The sequence below is a fragment of the Lolium perenne genome, chromosome 3 (assembly GCF_019359855.2).
Source record: "Lolium perenne isolate Kyuss_39 chromosome 3, Kyuss_2.0, whole genome shotgun sequence".
In the NCBI taxonomy this organism is placed as follows: Eukaryota; Viridiplantae; Streptophyta; class Magnoliopsida; order Poales; family Poaceae; genus Lolium; species Lolium perenne.
In genome coordinates this window covers 245,225,337-245,233,391 of record NC_067246.2, presented here as the reverse complement: position 1 = coordinate 245,233,391, position 8,055 = coordinate 245,225,337, and positions in this window count along the sequence as shown.

The window sequence follows — 8,055 nt, the reverse complement described above, 5'->3', positions numbered from 1 at the left end:
GTACCTGAAGATGAAGCTACCTGGCCCAAAAGGGGTCATCACCGTAGCCGGCGACTACCGCCGCTCCATGGACTGCGCCACGCAGAGCTCCAAGATGGCCTAGACGCTGGTCATCGCCACCGAGAAGCAGCTCATCCACGACGCCGTCGCCCTGGCTAAGGCCGCGCAGGCGGACATGCCGGCTGTAGGCAACCCGGCTGGGACGACTCACTTCCAGCCGGCCGACAACACCAAGATGATCCTGCTCGACCCGGCGCAGCCGGACAAGTACGTCACCATCGGTGCCGGCTTGAGCAGCAAATAGGAAGGCGAGCTCACCAGCTTCCTCCGTGAGAATCGGGACATCTTTGCATTGTCAAGCAAGCCGGAGCCGCTTCCCCGACGAAGGCGCACACCACACCATTTGTGCTCCACCGTAGCCGACGCCCACCGCGCCGGATCCTGCTCAGGGACGCCGTCCACCTCCGCCGCTGCGTCGGATCTGCTTCCCGACTCCCTGGTCTACCGCACGGTGAAATGGGTAGACCCCGCGCCCAACCGGTCCACCGCGCGAAACCAAAGCGTAAAGCCGTCCACTCCCCATGCGAAGGTTGGTGTTTAGCCGCTTCCGTTATGCATTTCATTTCCGAACATCAGTTTCGTGCGATCTGTTTTAGGGCTTGTTTGGTACTAGAGTTTTACTGGGATTAGCAGGGATAATCCGCTCCAAACTTTAAATCCCCACTTATCCCCAATGCATGTTTGGTGCTAGAGTATGAGCGAGTTTAATCCCCACTTGTCCCTACTTTTCCGCAAAATTTAGTGTATTTTTTCAATCCCCAATACTCTACCCCTACCTAGTGGATTGGGGATGGGGTTTTGTGGGTATTGGGTGAATTCTGCTGTCACCCAATACTCTAGAGTATTATCCCCACTAATCCCCACTAAAACACTGGACAGAGATCAGGTGACATGCAATAGGCATGTCACCTGAGAACAGTGTTGTGACATGCGACCATGTTCTGATCGTTGGACTGAAAATGGAGGGCCAGATCAACATGAACAGTAGACGCTACAGGGAAAATCCACAGTGCATCGCTACAGGGACAAATCTACAGTGCATCGATACAGTACATCTGCTACAGGGTCATCTACAGTACATCACTACAGTGCTTGATCTTGTCTACTCATTTTCGATCCAACGGCCGAAAGTGCATGTTACGGCACTGTTCATCGGTGACATGCCTATGGTATGACTGTAGTAGAAGTCAAGCCTGCAGAGTGATTAGTCGACATTATTAAACTGCATGTTTATAAATCTTGTAATCATCAATTGGCATGCACATGGAAATCATTTATTTTTGATCTACGCTTTATTCCTTTTTGAGCTATCATCTACTTGCTACTACTAATTTGCCCTTCTCTTTGCTCTACTCAAAGTTCCATGATAAATCTCGTTAGCATTTTTTCTAATGCATGCTAAAGATATTGTAGTAGAGTACAAAGAGGGCCGGAGAGAAAATATAGGCATCACCAGTGAACAATCAAACACCTCTCCTGTCTCCATCGATAACAATCAATTTTCTTATTCAGAACTTGATCCTACTGAACAAGAGTCTGAGGGAGACCTGAGTAAAGAGGATGCCCTTGTCAAGCACCCTACTCCACCCCCCAAGGTGATTGCTCGCTCTTTTCATTGGCATTATTGTTGCATCTTCAATAACTGTGATGTATCTGTCCAACCCAGCCCAAGTTATAGCATTATCATCTGCTCAGTTAACACATAATAATAACATATGTTTCATCATGTCTTGGCTTGCTTTGTTCTTATGTTCCATAATCGTATCAAGCATGTATATGATTTTGTTGATTGAAGTACCGTTTATCTCGCGGGCATCGGGGACTTCACGTAAGGACGTTTCAAATACCAACAAGGTGAAGAACATAGTTCAACGGGAAGATCAATATCTGACGACTCACCTAAAAATAAAAAGGGTTCAAGCTGGTCATGTCGAGATCACAAACAAATGCGATGAACGAGTAAAAACAAGGTCTCAGACTCAGAGTCACTCTAATCTAGTTGAAAATGATGACCAGGCAAAAATATTGTAATGCGAAACACCAACATAAAAAGCTTCGACCTAACCCCACATCGGTTGGTCTAAAAGCTGTAGACGGAGCAAATACCAAACCACATGTTCCCCAGCCACCTGTTGCCAATCCAGTTACCCAAGAACAATTCACAGCAGACCCAGTTTCAACAGCAGGTTCTCAACACCTAACTAATCACGATCGCCATTGACATTTAGTCCTGCCGAGACAACTTCTTCCTTAAAGATGATGGTGGGGCCGAATTAGGTACGTGTTCCCTTACATGCTCCGTTACATAAATACCTTGATAGCTTGATGTAATGCTTAAATTTGCAGTTCCACCACGACCAAGAAAACGAAGGGGGCCAACGACTTTGAAATCACTTAAAAATAAGATTGCCCGAATGGGAACAAGATTTCCCATCACATCAGTTATAGCAGGTATCAGAAGGCCACTGGATCCACAAGAATCATCTAATATAGCATCGATCACAGGCGTTTTTGTCAGGACTCAAATTCCTATCTTTCCATCATGGAAACAACACGTAAACACCCCTTCCCATTTTGAAGGTTCTTTGCACATGTTACATGTAAGTCATTTTCGTAAACAATACCATGTTGCTCGTTCACATTCCCTCTAGCTTTCTGTTGGCTAGCTATCTAACACATGAACGGTTCCCATTGTTGTAAACAGACATGTCTTGAGTTTGATGATGACATGAAGAATGTAATCACTGTTATCAGGAGCATATTCTCTTCAGCGTTGCGCCAGGAGCGCCATAGGCTAAAGATGAGATACTTTGCTGGGAGGACTCCTAGCGATATTCCAACAACCTCTCCTATACTACAGATGACTGATGATCAATGGTGTGATCTTGTTGAGTATTGGTCTGCTCAAAAGAATTTGGTATGTTCTGTGAAGACAGTGAGACAAGATCACATTACTGATTCCTTTTTAAGCATGTGTCTCACAAGTCTTCATTTGTAGTTCATCGCTCGAAGTAATATGCGTGCTCGTAATAATGTACGTTTACAACAGCGTACAGGATCTCGTAGCTTGATTGGACACCTCTACTGTATGGTAAGGAATGTTATCTGTACAACTATATTTAAATTAGTAAATCATTTAGAATTTATAGATGCACAATATACATCGTAAATTGATGTCTCTGTTTTTTTTTTTGAAAACTTTCAATTGTCGCATGTCGGCATGTGACGTGGTTGTGAAACTAATTTATATTTTCTCTTGCGAAAATATCAGAAGGCAAGGCAAGCATACTGTGAGAGTACAGACAGAGAGATGAGTCTACTTGAGCAATTCAAGGTGTGCCAGACGAGCAGAAATGGTTTGACTGGACATTTTGCACAGAGTGTTATTGTAAGTATTCTCTACTAATGTCAGTTATGGTTTTCAATTGTATGCAGAAATATCTTGTCATATTTGTCAAGCTTCATGCACTAGCCAACACAACCAAATGTCCGAACTGGTGGAAAGGGCTAGTACAATTCACTTATATACTTCTCAGCAATATCATGCACATTACGAATTCTACACATGGATCCATGCATATTTTTATAGTCCTGCTATTACGTGTTAGCAATAGAAGATATGTCAATATGATGTAACATGCTCTTACTAAAATGTATATGCGGTAATCAGCCATGCTAGTTTGTAGGATTATTAGAGGTAGTTCATACACATGTCTTCACATTATAATCTCTTCTCTTACACATGTGTAACAACTGAAAACTCCTCAGTCTGACATGAAAGTGGAGCTGGCAAAACCAAAGAAAGATGGTATAGGAAAACCCAGGAAGAATGTCTGAATTCATTTTCCAAGGTACTACAATGTCATGGTATAGCCAACAACACATTTCTGCGTAATGCTGGGTTCACAACTAATTTGTCGAGGTCCAAGTCCAAGTCAAAGCCCAAGCGCAGGTTGAGGTCCAAGTCATTGTCTTTTTATGTTCTCGGGGAACTACTCAAAGAGGAACGAGCAATAGTGGCTGCACAAAGAGTAGTCATCCACCGTATAACTGCAGGATTATAAGCAAGTCAAGCCCACCTGGGCAACATCCTGAGAAAGTGTGGGAGATGCTGAATACCACAGTGAACAGCGATCAAAGGTGTCCCTTGGTTGTGTGAAAGGGTTTGTGATGCTGAACTATTTTGTTGGTGCTTCTATCTGCACTTGTTATGTACCTCGTGGTTGTTTCCTTGGTGATGTGGATTAAATGAAAACTGAATGGATTGGATGCACCAATATTTAATCAAGGTTTAATCTGATTTGTAGTATTTTTTATATTGCGCTGCATGGGAAAAGTATAACTATTAGTTGGCCCATTGGTGACCATTTTCATTCATTATTTTAGTTGATGGGTCCTTGTCCTTGTATCCCTGAAAGGAGGCAGTACTACAGTAAGCTACAAATTTTTTTAGTACAGTATTTTTTTAGCGCCAGCTAAATTGAAAATATCTGTCAAGCGCTACAATCTCCCGCCAATAAAATCCAAAATATTCGCTACGCGTTTTTAAATTTAAGTTTTTTTAGGAGATAGTACATGGGAACTGATTTTGGTTGTGATTATGACTTGATGTGACCGTATAGTAGTGTCATGCGCATACGGGAGTGGTGTTTTGAAACATAGGAGCATATGCTCCCTCCATTTTGAAATGCATCTTACACATATTTTGAATTTCAAAAAAAATGAAACAAAAAATTCGCATGTACATCTTCTCGTGCTACGCCCTTACAAAGTTGCGACTTGTCAGTTGCGACTTGTCATGTGACTTGCCCTAAAAATAATGCTTTTCACAAGATAAATTTTCTCTTTTTTACATAGACCACAAAAAATATTGGTTTTTCGTGAAACTTGACGAACGAACATATATTATGAATATGTACATGTAAAATTTTTTGCTAATTTTTTCGACATTTTAAAATATGATTTTTTTGGTAGAGGGAGCATATGCACCCGGGAGCCAAATTGAATTTCCGCATGCATATGACACTACTCTATGTTACTACCTTCATAATGCATAGTAACTTAGATGTAGTACTATCATGCATGATTGTTTTAGTTAGTATGTAGACTCATTCTATCTTGAAAAGTGTTATGGTAACATAGCTAGTTACCACAACCAGCTCTATGTTAATACTCCTTAGTTACTCCCACTATGAGTTGTCTAAGTAGCATGGTCTACCCCGGAAGTAGATCCTCTAACGTGCAACAGACAAGTCGGGTAAGCTACACCTCTCTAATTTTCGTTCTCCACATCTACATGATTAAGTCTAATTTGATCTAAATTAACTTCCATAATATATGTAAGCCATATGCATTTACGATAATTAGTAACAATCAAAATTATGACTATCTTTTTTTAATATTTATACGATTTTTTATACAGTAAAAATATACAGTGATTGCTACAGTAAATACGTACAGTATTTGTTACATTTTCCTGATTTTTCTTCTACGTTTTGCACTACTTAAGCACTGTGCTTACCTGACTTGTCATCTCTACGTTAGAGGATATGGTTCCGGTCTACCCCTGGCCTTATATTACAATCACGAGTATATTACTTGGACCATCTGTACAACATACTTTTGTTGCTCCTTGCAAAAAAAAAAATACTTTTGTTGCGACTGGATTATTAATAAAGGCCGTGTGCATCACCACGATGCAGAGGCTGGGGTGATATCCCCTTTTCGAAGAAAAAAAATTACTTAGACCATAGCCTTATTCAAAATCAATTCTTAGTCAAGCTGCAAAATCTCCTAGTACCAATCCCGAAATATTTCAGAAGGGCTTTTCAAAATTGATTTTCAAGATATATCATGATTATGATCGTGGTAACCGATTTTCAACGTGATGATGACTTGATGTGACACTTGGCCGTACTAGTACGGTCTCATATTTTTGTATTACTTGGACTGTAGCCAAATTCGAAATCTCATTCCAGCGGCAAAACTTCCCGCCCGAAAAATACAAATATTTCACACGCCTCTAACTTCCCATTCTACCCTCGTAAAGATGACAACAATGTCCATGCATAAGTCGGTTGGTGGGGGGTCTACCCGTCATTTTTTTCGATCACCACCTCTCTAGCTCCGAAACTCCCCAAAAAAAAATTCATTTCCCTCACTCTCTCCTCTGAGACCACCCACCGGAACTTCCCAAGTCCCTCTCTCTCCCACCTCCACGACCACCGCACCGGAACATCCCCGCCGGACTTCCCTGGCCTACCCGAGGCCTCGCGATCCTCGTCATCCATTGTCTGCCGGAGCCGCTTCATCGACGCCGTGCTCAAGCGGACTGGATCATCCCCGCCGAACCTCGAAACCATATACTCATCCGGCAGTCTACGCGGTCGCTTCAGCTGCGGTATCGTCCACCCCACCGGAGCCGCTTCGCCGGATCCGTCGTCCACCGCATCGGATCTAGCTCACCGACACCGCTGTGCATGAACCGGATCTGCTTCACCGGCGCCTTGCATGATCTAAACTCTTCTACTGTCGCTTTTCTATTGCTTGCCGGCAAGTTCTTGTTTAATCTTGGGGGAACCTGTTTGTGCTAACGACGCGCCATTACGTTTTTGCAGATGAGATGAGTAATCATGAAGTGTAATGGCCGTCTCTCCAACCCCAAGTAGCACATGTAGCGTACTTCATCACCGGATCTATCAACCCCAGGAAGATCTGCTGTGACTCCCACAGAGTGCTTCTCCTAATGTAAGTCCCTTGTTTTAGCGCCATTATCTGGGTTCAGATGCTTGTTTGTCTGAAGCTCTTTTAGTTCATTCCTAGCTATGACCGTAACACGTTGCTATTTTCTACTTCATTGCTAACTTCAAGCGATTGAACATTTTGGTTTGCATTCCCTGCTCTGTAGATGTAGCCATCATAACTTCTATCTTGCTCAGTCGTTGTTACAAAAATTATAGGTATTATAGTAACATCCTGCTATTATTTAGTTCATTGCCAATTTTAAGTAATTGCACATGTTGGTTCGCATTCCCTGCTCTATAGCTTTTGGCATCATAACTTCTATATTTGGTTTACATTCCCTGCTCTGTAGATCTAGCCATCATAACTTTATCTTGCTCAGTCGTTGTTACAAAAATTATGGCCTGCTACTATGTTGTTTGTGCCAATTTTTTACTCCATGAACATGTTGGCTTGCATTCCCTGTACTACAGGTGATGCCATTGTTTTGTATCTAGTTCATTGTAAGCTAACAAAGTAAGGACTTAGTTTGGCATGCTATCACTCTGCTATCTAGCCTGTAGTACAAATAAACTTGTCATACTACTAGATAATAATTTTGCGTGCCATCTTTTTCTTCAAAAGCTGTATTATTGACTTGTTTCTCTGACTTGGCATGACGCTCACATATGGAAAGCTGAACATATTGGTTTGCATTCCCTCTTATACAAGTTCACAAGTGATCCCACTATATTCTGTATCTGGTCCATCCTAAGCTCCATCATTAACTATCCTCTATGTGTTGCTCATTACAAGTTTATATCCCGAAACATCTTGATTTGCATCCCATTCACTATAAGTTCAGGAGTATTATTTAGTTCACGGCCAAAATGAAGTTATTGCACTTGGCACATGTTGGTTCACATTCCCTCCTCTTTAGCTTTTGCCATCGTAACTTCTATTTTTGGTTTACATTCCCTGCTCTGTAGATGTAGCCATCATAACTTCATCTTGCTCAGTCGTTGTTACAAAATTTATAGCCTGCTACTATGTTGTTCATGCCAATTTTGTACTCCCTGAACATGTTGGTTTGCATGGGACTCGACGATAGTAAGTCTATTTGTTTCATTCTAACATGCTCTGTTATATTGGCTGTTGGTATGCGGCATGCACTCTTTGTTTGCTTATTGTGCGCATTACAATGATCTTGTTATAACGACGAAATGATGAGTTCCAAATTCTTTGGCAAACAATATTGCAGTGTCTTTGCGTTTC